General features: G+C 44.3%; 1 protein-coding gene across 2 annotated transcripts in view; it reads left to right on the top strand.

The window, feature by feature from the left end:
• LOC138570246 (zinc finger protein 850-like) overlaps positions 1-16,581 on the top strand; it is a 98,347-nt gene that overhangs the window by 56,294 nt on the left and 25,472 nt on the right. The window lies entirely within an intron of this gene.

The following is a 16,581-nucleotide window of genomic DNA, read 5'->3' as shown; positions in this document are numbered from 1 at the left end:
AGCCTGCACAGAATGAACTGAGTATTGATGACAGGGCTCGTGAAGCTTAAGGAAGTGATTGAACTACCAGAAATTGAAAGCCTAAGATTGAACTGTTGAACTGTACCAGTAAGCCAAAGTGTGCAAGACTGATAGACCTGTGCCGTCCACCTATCCTTTGATTATTAAAAGACTTAAAAGACCCTGTGGTGTTGAAACTGGGGAAATGAGTTGATACTGAAGCCATTCTGACATTTTTGTTTTAACACACTATTTTCCTTTTTGTATTGTATTGTAATGACCTGAGTTGGCCGAGGGAAGGGAGGATCTCGCAGGGGCCTCCAAAAATGTATCTGGGGTCCTCTACGAGCACATAATCGGTAATTTACCAGAGGTAATCCAAAACGGAGCGTACACCAGGGAAAAAGTAATGCTATTTTTTACAGCCAGGCAAGCACAAATCAAACATAACAGTCAAACAGAACTGATAGGAGAGCTGACAAAACCGCCGACTGTGGCCAGATCTTTTATACAGAGAGTACATTTTTTGCATAGTTGGGGACAGTTGCAATTGTTCCACAAAGCTGATTGGTGGGGCTGTGTCAGTCCCCTATAACAAGACACATGTTAGCAAGAATTGATTGGGGCAAAACAGTCCTGACATCCCCTGAGCCATCACCTCCCCTTGTGACTCCACATTCCTTCCTGCTCCACCCCATGAATTGATTGTTTTTTAAATAAAAAAAGTTTTATTAGTTTTGATACATGGCATTTATAACGCACCTATACACAAGTGTTTCAAGGCGTGACGGGGCAAGGGAGGGGAAACAGAGGAAAGACAGCGATCCTACTAGGCCAGGTGACAGTGATATCGCACAAGTGCAGGGGGGAAGGGAAGGGGAAAAGTGCAGGTAGAAAGGTTGGGGCAATGCAGTACATAGGATAACCGGAAATAAGACCATAAATAAAAATGCGGCCAGCTGGTGACAATTGCAAGGGTAAGAGCAGACATCAGGGGTTAAGTGCATGGGTTGCCAGGGGTCAGTGCCCGTGTACAACTGGCGGGCAGGGGACCTGGGCCCGAGATCATAGGGTAGCCAGGTAACCAGTGCAGTTTCAGATTCAGCTAGGAGATCAATAGGAAAAAGGAGGAGAGAAAGCAGAAGCAAAGAGGAAGGTCTTGAGGTGCTTTCCGAACCAGAGATGGTTCTCAAGTTTCAGAGAGCCAGGGGGTCTGTTCCAGAGGGAGGCCCCAGCAGAAGAAAGAGATCTACCACCAGCTCGCTGCTTGGAGAAGTGACTGACCCTGAAGGAGTTGGAGGCGGATGAGTAAAGAGCTCGAGCCGGAAGATATTTAGGAAGAGAGAGTTGAAGGTATTGAGGTCCCGAACCCCAGAAGGCCTTGTGGACGATGCAGAGGGTTTTGAATTTAATCCTTGCCGCCACTGGGAGCCAGTGAAGAGATTTCAGTCCTGGAGAGGTACGATCCCTGGGCTTGAGGCCAAGGACAAGTCTCACAGTCCTGTTTTGGATGATTTGCAGAGAGTGGAGGCAGGAATATTTAGAAGGAGGCTGTTGCAGTAGTCCAGCCTAGAGAGAACCAAATCTCTGGAGACAGTGAGCTTCTGGGGGAAGGAGAGGAAAGGAAGAATGCCTCTGAGGAGGTGAAGCTGGTAGTGTGACTTCTTAGAGATGTCAGAAATGTGAGGAGAGAAAGAAAGTGTGGAGTCTTTAGTTGGGAGCAGGAAGAGGGCCAAGAGAGGCCCGACAGAGTGACAGGGAAGGAGGGAGCAGGTGTGCTGATGAGGAGAATCTTGGTTTTATTGGCATTAAGGCAGAGATAGTTGGCGGCGCACCACTCCTGGATGGCGGACAGAGAGTCAGAGATGAGCGAGGAAGAAGAGGCAGCGGAAGAGAACCTGAAAATGAGTTGAGTGTCATCCGCATAGCACTGAAAGGTGGAGCAGAGAGCAGCAATGCGGTTGACAAGAAGTGCAGGGATTGGTTGGAACAGCCAGGAAGAGAGGTTAGACCCCTGGGGAACACCACAGGTCGAGATAGAGGAGTGGAAGGACCCAAGTTGGACCTCAGAGAGTCGATCGGAGAGGAAAGTGGTCAGCCAAGCCAGGGGCTGATGCCCAGTTTATCACGGAGACGGTTGAGCAGGATGGCATGGTTGACCGTGTGAAAGGCAGAAAAGAGATCAATTAAGATGAAGACACAGGGGGTGTTAGAATCAAGGTTGCATGTCTTCATGGATGCTCAGGAGAGCAAGTTCTGTACTTATGGCAGCTCTGAAGCCAGACTGATGGTCATGGAGACAACCAACAGATACAGTGTGAAGATTAAGCTGGGAGATGGCCAGCTTTTCCAGGCGTTTGCCCAGGAAAGAAGTGATGGAGATTGGGCGATAGTTAGCCGGGCAGGAAGGGTCTGCAGAGGATTTCTTAAGAAGAGGGTGCACAAGGGAGTGCTTCAGTGGGGAGGGGAAGACTCTGGTGGCGAAAGAGTGGTTACAGAAGTCAGCCAGAGCAGGAGCAAGGGTGTCAATGTGGTCCTTGATGGCTTTGGAGGAGCTGGGGTGGACGTGTTTCGACGAGACCTTCAAAGATCGGACTTGTCTAGAAACCTCGTCTGGGGAGAACAGGTGAAAGGCAGAGAAGAAGGAAGGAGGGGAGGTGGCCGAAGAAGGAAGAGCAGGGCGTAGAGGGAGCATGGGGAGAGGGAGAGGACAGGATTTCCTGAGTTTTAGAGAAGAAATGAGAAGCCAGGGCCTGGAAGGGGACTGCAGTAGGATTGGCCAGCTCCTCAGAGATTTTAAAGAGTTTGGATGTGGGCTCTCTTCTTGGGGCGGACAGTCATGTCTTTGCAGCTGATGGCAGGCCAGTTTGTCAGAGCATGTACCGGAAGCACGCCAATTCCTCTCGGCCACCCTGTACTTGCGTTTAAGGGTGACGAGGTCTGAGTCGTACCAAGAGTTGCACTTGGCTTTGAGTTTCAAGCGGATCCTCATGACGGGGGCAAGAACATCGAGAGTATCAAATATAGCAGAGTGGAACATGGAAAGGGCTATGTCAGGATGTGAGTCACCCAGAGGAGGAGGAGTAGGGGGTGAGAAGGTGGCGGCAAAAGACTCAACTGACACGCTTCATATGTCGGGTAACCGAGAAGGTAGGTTACAGTGCTGAAGTTGGCTTGGCCTGAGGGGTAGAAAAGGTGAGATGGGAGGAAAGGAGGAAGTGATCACTCCAGGAGAGAGGAGTGTTGAGAGGGATAGAAAGGGGAAGGTCTGAAGAGATCGGAACATCCAAAGTGTGCCCTGCAGAGTGAGTTGGGCCAAAGGGGAGAATAGAGAGAGAGTCGCAGAGGTTACGAAAGAGTCCAGTAGAAGGACAGGAAGAATCCAGGTGGCTGTTGACGTCGCCAAGGAGAAGTTGAGTGGTTGATACCAGGAGGGAAGAGGAGAGGTCCGCCCACTCGGAGAGGAAGGATGAGATCTGACCAGGTGGCTGTTGGGGAGAATTCTCTGTTTAGGCTGAATTTCCTAACCTAGTGAGTCCCCCAGCAGCTTTGCTGGATTTCTGGAGTTTGTTTTTATTCTCCTGCCAAGAGTGAGACTCTTTTTCTCCCACTCTTGGACATGATTTGTGGTGTTCCTTTGAATGTTAATGTGTTTTATGGGCTATGGGGTCCTTTTACTCCATAGGGTCTCATGTGTTTTTTCTATAGGTGTTACACAGCACCCTCCGTGCAGTAACACCGGGGTGTCATAGTGACCCCCCACCATAGACTCCATACCCTGGGACTGACTACTGTCTCCCAGGGCATGTAAAGTCACCATTGGCTTTACTAGTCCCAAATTACTAACAGAACCAGTACAAACCATCATATTGTGGACGTACTGGTAGGGGCAATTCGATTGCCCCTGGGTCTGTTATTCAAGGGGGCACTGTCCCGTCCCCCCTCGTCGAGTTTTGGCTGGTGGCAGTGGATACTACTTTTTATATTCAACCGCGAATATATCTCTATGGGATTTTCCCATTGTTCGAGGCTAATACTTCATAGCCTCTAACATACCGCCGGTTTATTTAGTTAATATTAATTCACCGGTTGGTATTTTCTGCCAGAACTCGGTTTTAAAATGGCGTTTGTGTTTGCCTCTGTAACTCCAAACCAAAGGTCGAGCCCTTTGTTCCACTTTTTGGCGGGCTTCTCCACAGAAGCCTCCAAAAGTGGTGCCACTCTGTCTGGTTACCACAGGGGGTGTGGGAGGGGGTTTAGGCACCCTGGACTGAGTTACCTTGGTAACTCAAGTCGAACTCTGGTGTGATTGGCCCAAGTGGTGAGCCGGCCGGCTCACCACTTAGCATGTTTGATTGACAGCTAGGCTGAGTGAATGGGGGTGTGCTGCATAAAAGCAGGGCTTTTTGGACTGGAACTTCAGAAGTCGCCACAGGACCTGAAAATACGACGAGGGAGAAGCTGAGCCGACCTGCTACGATGACACCACCGGTGGAGCCCTGCTGAACCGAATCACCACTTCCCAACGACAGAGGAGATCTCCCTGCTGGAGAGTCTTCTTCCCCTGACTGGTGGGCACAACCAGTTTACCTTCTTTTCTCGCATCCCAGGGCGTCTTGTGGTCGAATTGCCCGTGCCAAGCACCCCGGCAACCGGATACCCACTTACCACTGGACCGCGAATAAAGGACCGCTCCTTTTAATTGAGAACTCTGCAGCTGGTTTCTTCCCTGGCAGTGCAACGGATTCATGCTTTCCTCCCCGACGAGATCCTCTCTTACTCCGGACGAAGCACCGACTTGCAACCGCTGCCAGGAACAACTGCCCCCGCTGGAGCGTTCTCACCATTTTAAGGTACTGTGTCCGCCAGGCCTCCCTTTCTAAAGATTGCTACAAGGTAACAATAATCCCTTAACCTTCTGGACTGGGCTGGCCGCCTTGACCATCTAACTGGTCCCTTTCTTTTTGGTCCAACTCTTCTGAACTTATTGCGAGACTTTTGGGCACTTTGAACCGTGTGACCTTGGACACATTTCGACCAGGGCCTCTTAAAGTGGGTCCGGCCTTGTTAACTTTGACTTTACGGTTTTAACCTGCCTTCTCCTCCTACTGTGTTCTGTTGAAAGTGTTGGGATCTGTTTCTATCTTTGCTCTGCCTTTCTCTCCCTTGTAAACCAATTGATTAGAGTGCCATCTTCGTTACGCGCTCACCGCTGTCTGAAAATAAGTGTTGCTTTACTTAAAACTTGTCTAACTAATTGTTGAAGGGAGTGTATATCTTTTAGTGACTGTGTTTTTGAACTGCTTGATATTAGTGCCAGTGTGTTTTACTAGATGTGGTTTTAAATAAATAATTATATCTCTTTTACACCAAGGTCTGGTCAGTGTTTTCTTGTTCTACTGTGTTCTTTTGACCTATTGTGAATACTCTGTATACTGCCTAACTCTTCTTGAGAGAAGTCTGACTGCTCAGCCACAGCTACCAGGTAAATATGGGTGGTACAGACTGCTACCAATTGGGTTTACCGCCAACCACCTGTAGTCTTAAATCTTTTGCAGTGGTCCCAGAGGGAACTGCACAGGTTTCTGCCTAACACTGGCCGATAGATGATAGCCAGAGTAAGCGAATGTCTGGGAGAGAGAGAGAGAGCCTGCAGAAGAGGCATTCTAAAGAGGAGTAGGCCTGCGTAGAAATGACAGAGGCAGGAATCCACTCAGGGAAGATCATGGCTACACCCACTCCGGAACGGTTGGATCTGGGTGCAGAGAGGCTCTTGTAGCCATCAGGGAGGAGAGTGTCAAACCTCGTGACAGAGCTGGCCATGATCCATGTCTCAGTGAGACCGAGGACCTCGAGGTCAAGTTCCTCCAGGAGTCGGCAGATGTCAGAGGAGTGTTTGACAGCTGAACAAGAGTTTAGAGTGGCAATATGGAGAAGAGTTTAACAAAATAACTTATAGACTTTGTAAATAATACCAAATGAAATATCGACACTTGCGTCTGTTCAAACATCCCCCTCTTCCCACCCTCCAAACGCCCCCCCCAGCCTATTCCACTTACAATGTCTGCTTGTACTATGCGCTGGTCTGTACTGGACGTGTCCCCTTATCTCTACTCCGCTGATTGTGTTGGTGTATGCGTTTGTGTCTGGGTGTCTTCCTGTGCTGGGGCCATTAGTTCCTGCAACATGTGTTTCCAGGCCTCTAAGTCTACATTCTGTTCCTCTAGCCCCCGACGGGATACTTCTTGCCACACTGCGGTTTCTGCCTGTGACCTTTTCTGGAGGTCTCTCAACCACAAGCCTACTACTGGTCTACTGCGTGCTTTCCAACCCATGGCTATCCTATGCTTTGCCAAAATGTATGCCAGGTCTCAACTTTTAACATGTCTCGCATGCTTGAGTCTTGAAAAGATTCCTAGCAAGCAAGCCGGGGGGGAAACTGAGTCTGTTATGTAGCCGGCCTTATTCAGGATCTGAGCTACTTCCTCCCAAAATTGGTGAATTTTCATGCAGGCCCAGAACATGTGCACCAGGTCTGCATCAATAAGGCCACATTTCGGGCAAGATTGTTCTGCTGCTTTGCTGAGTTTAGCAATTTGACTTGTGAGTGACTGTTAGGCAGAATCCTGTGCAGTGCCCTTAGGGACCACTACACACAATTAAGACTACAAGTGGTAATACTAGTTCACCTTTGGTACAAGCCTGTACTACACTGTTAAAGTGGTAGCAGTAGCGGAGCAGCCAGATTTATCTCAAGAGTAAATGAGCAGTAGTAGAGGTTACACAAAGGACCACAATTAATGTGACTCAAGCAAACACTGACTCAAGGTTTCAGGTAATTTTATTTTTAAACCATCTGTTATAAAACCGAACACTTCTATAAATTCAAAACCACACGTAAAATACACTACACAACCAATTCCACTTGTTCCAGTAAATTCAAGGTAACTACATTAGGATTTGACAGACCGGTGTTGTGATACTAACGCGTACCCGCGGATAGAAATGCTCACAAAGTTAAAACACACTTTGTACTTTTTTTGTACTTATGAATTTCAAACAAGGGAAAAGTGAATAAAAATCATAGGCAATACTTTTTCAAGGCAAGGAGACTCGAGGACTTATTCAAAGATACAGATTAAAGTCAATAGGCCTGCACCATTGTCAATGGAGCAGATGCTCAGTTGCCGAGGATCACGCGTTGAACAGTTCGAGATTCGAGATGCCACGAGTTCGTAAAGATTGTCAAATGGAAGGAAAAGTTATAAGAGCGAGGGAAGAAAGAACAAATCTTCGTGGAGGAAAAGGGTTCACCCAGATTCCGGCTGGTCAGACGGAGAGAATGACCAAGTGTGCACAGTTCCTGCAGACTCACGGTTCCTGTGGCTTCAGTCATGGGGACAAGAAGGACGACGTCTGGAGCGATCTGCACTACCCACGGATGAGGCCAGCAGCAGCGAAAAAGACAACGATGAATAAAAGGTGCGCTCCTTTAAATCGGGGGAGGGCTCTTCTGATGGATATTCGGACCACTACAGCACAGCAGTGATTTCCACCCAGCAGAGGATTCTCTGACTGAAGAAAAGATGAGCTGGTTGATCCCACCAGGCTCAAGGGAAGAAGTCTCCGGACTGGATCGTCTCTTAGTCGTTGAAGGGGTAGATAGCTCAGGACTGCAGCAGGGCTTCACTGGGACTTGGGGTTGCAGCAGCTGTCTTCTCCCCTTCTCTTTGGTTCCTTGTAGTTCCAGAGGTGACTCTGCCTTCTAGCTCAAGAGTCCTGCCTTTTTATGCCAAAATCCCCCATGCACACATCCTGGCTGTCAATCACTCAGCAGGGGGGTTGTCCAGCCCGGACAACCACCTCAGCGAATCAACACAAAGTGCAACTTGGGTCTTCAAGGAGACCCTGTGCAGGGTGTGACTACACCCCGCCCTCACATTCAGCCCACCTAGACACCCAGACGCCAAAGGAGGGCTTCTGGTCAGAAGCCTGCCAAAGGTAGAGGAACAAAGGAGGCAAACCTGGTTTGCCGCACAAAGAAAAACCCAAGAAGGATGTTAACAAAAAGAAATGGCGATTAAACCCAACCGGAGCTGAAATAAAAAGTATTTGGGCTAGCAGGTTTAAAGTTCGAGGCTACTAAAATAGCCTAAACAATACCACGTTATGTGATATAATCGCAGTAGGAAAGTTAGGGTAGATACCACTGCCACCAGCCAAGTCTTAATGCTAAGGGAGCGAAACAATGCTCCAAGAGGTACAGATAAAAAGGGCTAAGAATTAACCCTTTCCAGTACTCCATGGAAGATTGAGTGTACTGGATCTGTGGTTAAATGACTATGTAAAGTTAATGGCAACTTTACCCTTTTCTGGGGGACAGTAGTCAGCCCCAGAAATGGAGTCGGTGGGGAGTCTAAAAGACAACCCTGTGTCTCTGCACTGAAGGTGCTGTGTAACACATAAGAGGGGCTACTGAAGTGGTGTACACCAGAGTCCACATTTGAAAAACAGATGAAATACACATGGCAAAACACAGGTAAGTGTGGGTGAAAAGCTCACACTCTTACCAAGTGGAAAAAATAAACTCCAGAAATCTAGCAAAGCTGCTGAGGGACTCGCTAGGTAAGGTAAATTAGCCATGGAAAGGGAGAAATCTCAAACAGTGACATATAATTGGATCAGCTGTAGCTTTGCATTTCTGGACACTTTTTTGTGATATCCCATGGCCCTGCCCCACGCTGTGTCTGACAATTGCTCCTTCAAGTCTGCTTCCCAGCTGAGCCTAGTCTATATTAGATTATGGTCTGTCCTTACCATTAGTAACTTGTATAGTCTTACTGCGTGTCACCCTTCTGAAATGCAGTACCCTCTCTGATCCCTGCCATTTCAACTTTATTATGTGGAGGATTGAGGCGTGAGTTATGTGTTGCCCTTCTTGTACTCCTGTTTCTGAAGCGACCGCACCAAAGGTCACTGTTCCCCTCTTTTAATAAATCGCCTATTGCTGCAACCCCTCTGGGTTCCCAGTGCTTCCTCACATTCAACCTAAGTTGTGTATCATCACTCTTTAAAGGTCACCAGTGCGATCTGGGGGGAGTAAGGCGTTTCCTTTTTCAGAAATCGACAGGCCCTATGCCACATAGTTTTGCCTAGCTGCAGCAGCAGTGGGGGCCTGGGATCTCATGGTGCTGCAGTCCACACCACCTCCTTCAAAAAGAATGGGGTGCAAACCGGTTGTAGCAACTCTATATCTTGGGTCTGTTCATCTGACAACCACTTTGTGATTAATTGAAATTGGCACACCACAAAATATGCAGAGAAATCCAGCACCTTTTATCTCTCTCTGTTCATATGGTCTCCTTAATTTCTCCAGACATTCAGCATCTCGAGCTGTGCCATAGGAAGCTCTGACAGGTAGTATTCAATGTCTTGAAAAAGGCTTTGGGTATATCATACGGGACATTCGTAAAATAATCGAGCAGCTTCGGAAGTACCACCATCTTCAACATTGCAGCCCTTCCCATTAATGAAAGTAGCAGTTTGGCCCAGCACTTCTCTATCCTGCTCACCGCCTTTTAGTGTGTTTTGTACGTGTTCTGTTTTAGTGTCATGAAAAATATCTACTTCCAGGTATCTAAATGTGTCCACTTCCCATTTAGTCGGTAACTCTGGTAACGCACTTCGGGGCTTTTTCTTTGTACCCTACTAGGGGGAACAGACATTCTGTGCATGTATTGTAATACCAGAAAGGGCAGCGTAGCGCTTGAACACATCAAATTGCAAATTGGTCGCTGGGTGTAAAGAAGCATATCCTCTGCATATAGGGAGATCAAGTGTTTGCTACCCTGCGTACTGATGCCTGCCTCCTGATATTCTTTCCGTAAATATACTGCTAGTGGCTCCAAGGCCATTATGAATAGTATAGGGGACCATGGACATCCCTGACTCGTACCTTTTACTTAACCGCCATTGTTCTGAAATAGTGTTTTCACACTCGCCACTGGGTTGCTGTATAGTAGCTTGACCCCCCTATATGTGGGACCAATCCCGAAACCTCTGTCCCGCCAACAACCATGTTCACCTGACCGAGTCGAATGCCTTGTCTGCTTCAAGCGAGGCTACCACCAGAAGCCAAGTGCTATCTTGTGTATGATCTATGCTATAGTGCAACCGTTTTAAGTTACATGTTATATTCTTATCTGCAACATATCCTGACTGTTCCGGGTGTATACGTTTGTAAATTACTGGCTTCAGCCTGTTGGCCATCAGAGCTGTTAGTATCTTCCCATACTAATTGAGCAGCGAGAGTGGTCTGTAAGAACCGCTTTCGGTTTCAGGTTTGTCCGGCTTCAATAATGGGACTATAACTGACTGCCTCAGTGACGTAGGTAAGGTGCCATTGTCTAGCTATTTGTTCAGCATTGCTAATAACAAGGTTGTGACTTTGGGCATGTATTCTTTATAGACACTTGGTAATCCGTCCGCACCTGGAGCATTACCTGTCAGCAATCCTCTTATGTGTTCTAACTCCTCTATGGTGATGGGGGCTTCCAACTTGTCTACCGCCTCTGCATCTAGGTTTGGTAAATCTATCAACTCTATCGCTTCGTCAACATCCGATGTCTGGATTTCTGACATCTCTGCATATAACATCTTGTAGTAGTCATAAAAACATTTGTTTATGCTTTGTTGTGTCTCGCAGGGCTCCCCATTCTCTGCCACTATTGCCCGAATCATACCTCGCTCTGATTCGCTTTTATATTACCAGGCTAGTAAACGTCCTGGTTTGTCCCCTTCGGCATTTCTTTCAACGAATTTCCGATAGCTCAGCTTGCCTAATCTATCCCAGTGTTCTTTTTTTTTTTTTTAAACACTTTATTAAGTTTGCAATGAACAACTACCAATAAAGTAAACAATGTCTCACAGTAAAGCGTCACAACTTAATTTACAGAACAATATAAGCATCATACATCTTCAATCTGTCATAATAGCTTATCCTGCGAAACATAACAGCAAACTGACAAATATACACAGAACAACACAAGAGACAGCACAAGTGGGGCGAAGAGAAAAAAACAAAAAAAAAAACACCATCACCTCTGCCTTATCCCCCTTTCCTCCTCAGATCACATGTCCACCAGATCAGCTCCACTGTCACATTAATTATAAAGAGACAAAAATGGGCCCCATAACTTTATGTATTCCTCACCTTTATCTTTATTTTCCAATGAAACCTTATCATGCTGTGATAGAATATGCAACTCTGTTAACTACTCCTCGACATTAGGCTTTTTCCTCTTTTTCCAAATTCTGAGAATTAATTTAATTGCTACCATCACTGCCCTATCAATCCAATAAGTACATTTTCTAGAACGCACACATCTACTTTTATGTGACAGTAGAACTATATTAGCTGCAGACCTTTGTAAGTTTATTCCATAAATCAGACCAATCCTATCAATGACATCCCGCCAATACAATTGTACTCTCGGACATTCCCACAGTAAATGTAACAGGGTGCCTCTACCAATGTCACAGCACCAGCATAAATCACAAGATTGAAGACCCAATTTAAACATCTTAACCGGTGTCCAATATAGCCTTCCAATGATCTTCTGTCGAATCAAACGCAAACCCATGTCTGCTCCCAAATGTAAATTCACCCTCCGTATGTCACTCCAGTGCTCATCAGTAATAACCCTCCCAATATCATGTGACCAACATTCCTTCAGTCCAGTCCATGCTGATTGAATATTTTCACCAATAGGCATAAATTGTATATAAATCCGTACACAATATTCCTGACCTTCCAATAATTTGCTAAGTTCTGGTTTTCCCCATCAGAACCCCCAGCCATACCTATGCTTAAATTAATCATGGAAGCTAGAGCCAAGTATCTATTCAATTCTCTCTGATTCAAACCATATCTACACTGTAGATCTTCAAATCCCAACAATTGGCTCCCATCCATCACATCCCCTAGCTTCAGAATTCCCTTATTAATCCAACTTATTTGCAGAGCTTCATTATACCAAATAGAAGCATCCGGGCTGAAGCCCAGCTTGAATCGTTTATTCGGCAATTTACCCATACTGTAAATATTCCCCAGATCATATGGTGTACATATACCCCTTTCCATACTCAACCAAATCGGCTCCTTTTCATTCACTTCCCTAAAATAATATGAACTCTTTTTAAGTAAAAATGCTTTATAATACTTCAGTAAATCTGGATAACCAAATCCCCCTTTCGCCACACTTTGCATCATTATATATTTTGGAACCCGAGGCTTTTTCCCAGCACCCCACAAAAAGGATTGGAATAGTCTATCAACCTTTATCAATTGTTTTTTATAAATCATGAAAGGAATGGATTGCAAAACATGAGTTTGGGTAAGAGAACCATTTTGATCGCATTAATCTTTGCCCATAAATTCAATGTCAATCTCTCCCATCTCTTTAGTAGTAATGATATGCTCGCAGTTACCTGATCCAAATTATATTGTAACAATTTGTTTAAATCCCCAATAATATGTATTCCTAAATACGTTACCCCCCTGGCGACCACTTACAATTCCATGAGCTTAAAATATTACTATCACATGTTCTAGACAACGGAAAAATCTCAGTTTTATCCCAATTTACTTTATGACCCGAAATGTCACCTACCTCCTTAAACCTATCCTTAATTACATCTCCACACACTTCTGGATTCGACAACAAAAGCATCATATCATCCGCATATGATAACATTTTAACTTCCACCCCCCCAACCACAATTCCCTTGATCAATTTACATTGTCTAATATATGCAGCAAGAGGCTCCAGCGCCAAGTCAAACAAAAATGGTGACAACGGGCACCCTTGCCGCGTACCTTTCAACAATAGAAATGAACCCGAAATAACTCCATTGACCAATACCTGAGCTCTAACATCATGATGTATACATTCTATCATCTTCATAAAAACCGGCCTAAATCCCATCCTTTTCAAAGTATAATCCATACATTTCCAATTAACCCTGTCAAAGGCTTTCTCAGCTTCGAAAAAAACAATAATTTTATTCGAGTCCTTACCATGATGTTCACCAATCACATTCAACACAGTCCTAATATTATCATAACCAAACCGACCAGGGATGAAACCCACCTGAGATTCATCAACCAGATCTCCCATACATGACTTTAATCTATTTGCCCATATTTTTGTAAACATTTTTAAATCTACATTCAGCAATGAAATAGGCCTGTATTTTCCACAATTTCTATGATCTTTATTAGGTTTTGGAATCACTATAATCAATGCCTCTTTCATTGAATCACACATTAGTCCAGACATAAAGTCATTGTAAAGGTCACATAAAATTGGTGCCAATTGAGTGTCATATTTTTTATAAAATTCTGAAACTATCCCATCTGGTCCAGGTGATTTCCCATCATTCATTTGAGATATGGCAGTACATACCTCAGTAACCTCGATAGCAGAGTCAAGTAAGGCTTGTTTTTCTAGAGCTAATCTTGAAACCAAAATCTTTTCAAAGAACACCTCCAAACTATTTGTGTCAGGATTAATATCTTCCCTATATAGTGTCTCATAAAATTTCCTAAAATAATCACAGATATCTCCATTTCTGAGCAAAGTGTTACCCTCTTCGGTTTGAATAGAAGAAACGCATGTATCAGTTATCACCCCTTTAAGCTTATTAGCTAACAACTTGCCATTTCTGTCCCCAAACTCCCAAAACCGCTGTTTTGAATAAAACATGCCTTTACCTGCCTAGTTCTGTATTCGATTCTTCAGCTCCGCCTCGAACTGTTATTTTAATTTATCACGGCTCAGATCATCATTAGCACAAACCTTTTGCATTTCTTTAACTTCCACTTCCAAATCTCTAATCTCTTCCTGATTTTTCTTTTTTGCATGAGTCGTTCTACTTATCGGCTCCCCCCGTAGTACCGCCTTAAAACAATCCCAGACTGATCTGATACCTGCAGAGTCTTTATTTTCTGCAAAATAATGAGTAATAATCTCATCCAAACCCACTGTAACCAAGTTATCCTTTAGTATATTGGCCTGCATTCTCCATCTTCTAGTTTTGTCACTCAGTCTTCAATATCACCTGCATATCCAATAGAGCATGATCAGAAATACTCCTTTCCAGAATATTTGAGGACACTACCTGATCACTAAGTGTATTACTAATAAAAAAATAATCAATTCTGGAGTGCGAATCATGTACCGGTTAGTAAAACGAATAATCCTTCTCATTATGGTGAAGCACCCTCCATATATCTATTAGTCCATATTTAAATACAAATGTTCTTAAATCTTCACTAATCTTTCCATTGTAGTATCTGCATTCAGATTTCCGATCAATCTTACTATCCATCACTATATTAAAGTCACCTCCCAGAATTATTGACTCACCTTCCATACCATCTAGCAAGGAGCCCAGTTGACTAAAAAACAACATATTTGGAGAGCATGGGGCATAAACAGTTCCAACAATCATTTTTTTACCATCATATAGTATGTCGAGCAATAAAATTCTACCCTCCTCGTCCATAACTGACTTCTCAATCTTAATCGGTAGACCCTTCCTAAACAAAATACTCACCCCTCTAGACCTTGAATCAAAAATATTTGAAATTACCTGAGAATACTTCGAGCGGGACAAATATCTCTCACTTTCTTCATTTAAATGAGTTTCCTGAAGGAAAATCACATCAGCCTTACTTCTCCACAACCTCGCCAAAACCTTACGCCTCTTTACAGCATTACCAATCCCTTTAACGTTCCATGAAACAAAAGTCAGTTGAGCCATTCCGCTATACCTTGTTCAAATATACTCCTATGACAATCCACATAGTCTGGAGGAAGGATCCAATAAAAAATAAATAAATAAAATTAAAAAAATTACAGATAAGGGGAACCACACCACAACAAATAAACACATATAAAGACAGGCAAACATAACATTTGAGCTTTGTATAACATTTCCAGTTTGATAAACATCAAACAAATAATAAGCATAAATATATACATTAGATACAGTATTCTGAACTATATCCACCAGAAACCCCGTGCCCTATGCTCTGACTAACAGAAATACTACAACCAGTATTAACCCTATACAACCAATTACTATGTGAGCCCCTCCCATCATTACCAAACCACAATCCATCAACTGCATACTTCCACATCACACCTCAATATCACGTAGATTTATTACAATGTCTACATAACCAATATATTTATCAAACCCATTCATCTCAGTCTCAACAACAATTGGCCTTACAAAGGTTGACAGAATATAAATCCAAACATCTCTTCTACCCATCTAGAGACCAAACACAAACCCATCAACAACACATTCAAAATGTTTCCGTCAAAGTACCCGTATCCAACTGCAACATTCGCCACAATTAACCATATTCAATATCCAATCCTTCATATGGCTTAAATTCGTTCGCCAAAATATCACTCAAAAAGTCTTCTCATACACCCAGCACCCACAAATCCAAGACTTAAGTATACTATCGAAATGGTCAACCTTAATGGTAATTACCAAGCAACCTAACACAATTCCTAAATTATCAAAGTGCAAAAGCGAACCAAAACAAAAATCCTCTCAATACTGGCCATCCCACCACCCGCACAAACCATGTACAACTCTATCCACCTATATACCCTGATAATATTGGTCTATCCGTGAACTAATTATCACTCTTCCCCATTGCAACAACACATCAATTTTCCACTTCTAGTTCAAAAAAAAAAAAATCCCTTTTTTTTTTTCTCCTCCTTTTAAATTCTAACCTGTCAGTAGTAGTGAGAGTAGAAGTATATCTTTACAATTCAATACATTACCCACAACACAACATTCAATAGGCCCAGATGAGAGCTGAGCAAATGGCCTATAATACTAGGCACAGTTAAACATTTTTCTCACAGCAAATTTGGCCAAACATAAGTTATCAAGCCGCTCCCTTGAAAGCACACAACATGAGCTGGCCAAGCTCTGTTAACACTGACTCCCTTCATGGAAACCTAAACTGGAGATTGAAATGCCATCAGATGCAACATTTTATGACACATGAAAGATCACAGAGCTGCATCAAGGACACCATCAATACCTTTCACTCCTTAGGCAGCACCTGTTCAAGCCAGTCTCCCAAAGCATAAAAGTCGGGAAACCACAGTAAATACAGCACACAACATCATTGACATGAACCAGGGAACAACGACCTCTCTGAACTGGCATGCGACAGGCGCAGAGCTGCATACAAGCCCATGTTGATTAATCTGAGTCTATTTTGAATGAGAATCACATGGCAATCATGAAGCTACACATTGGCCCGCACCAGTCTGTGCCTTGAACTGACCCATGCTGTCCAACACATGACCCACGTTTTGCTATATCCGCCCTACAGTAACACTGGTTGGCAGTCCCTGTGATGGCAAGTCAGATTATAGCCCCCGTTGGCTCAAATATCCCTGGCGGCCTACCTCTGAGGTGGCAAACCAGGTTAGCATTCCCATTGCAAGATAATGGCAGAGCTCAAAGCATCAAAGGCGG

The sequence above is a fragment of the Ambystoma mexicanum genome, chromosome 2q, assembly GCF_040938575.1.
Source record: "Ambystoma mexicanum isolate Mex_15411 chromosome 2q, UKY_AmexF1_1, whole genome shotgun sequence".
NCBI lineage: Eukaryota > Metazoa > Chordata > Amphibia > Caudata > Ambystomatidae > Ambystoma > Ambystoma mexicanum.
This window is presented reverse-complemented; position numbering and strand designations above follow the sequence as displayed.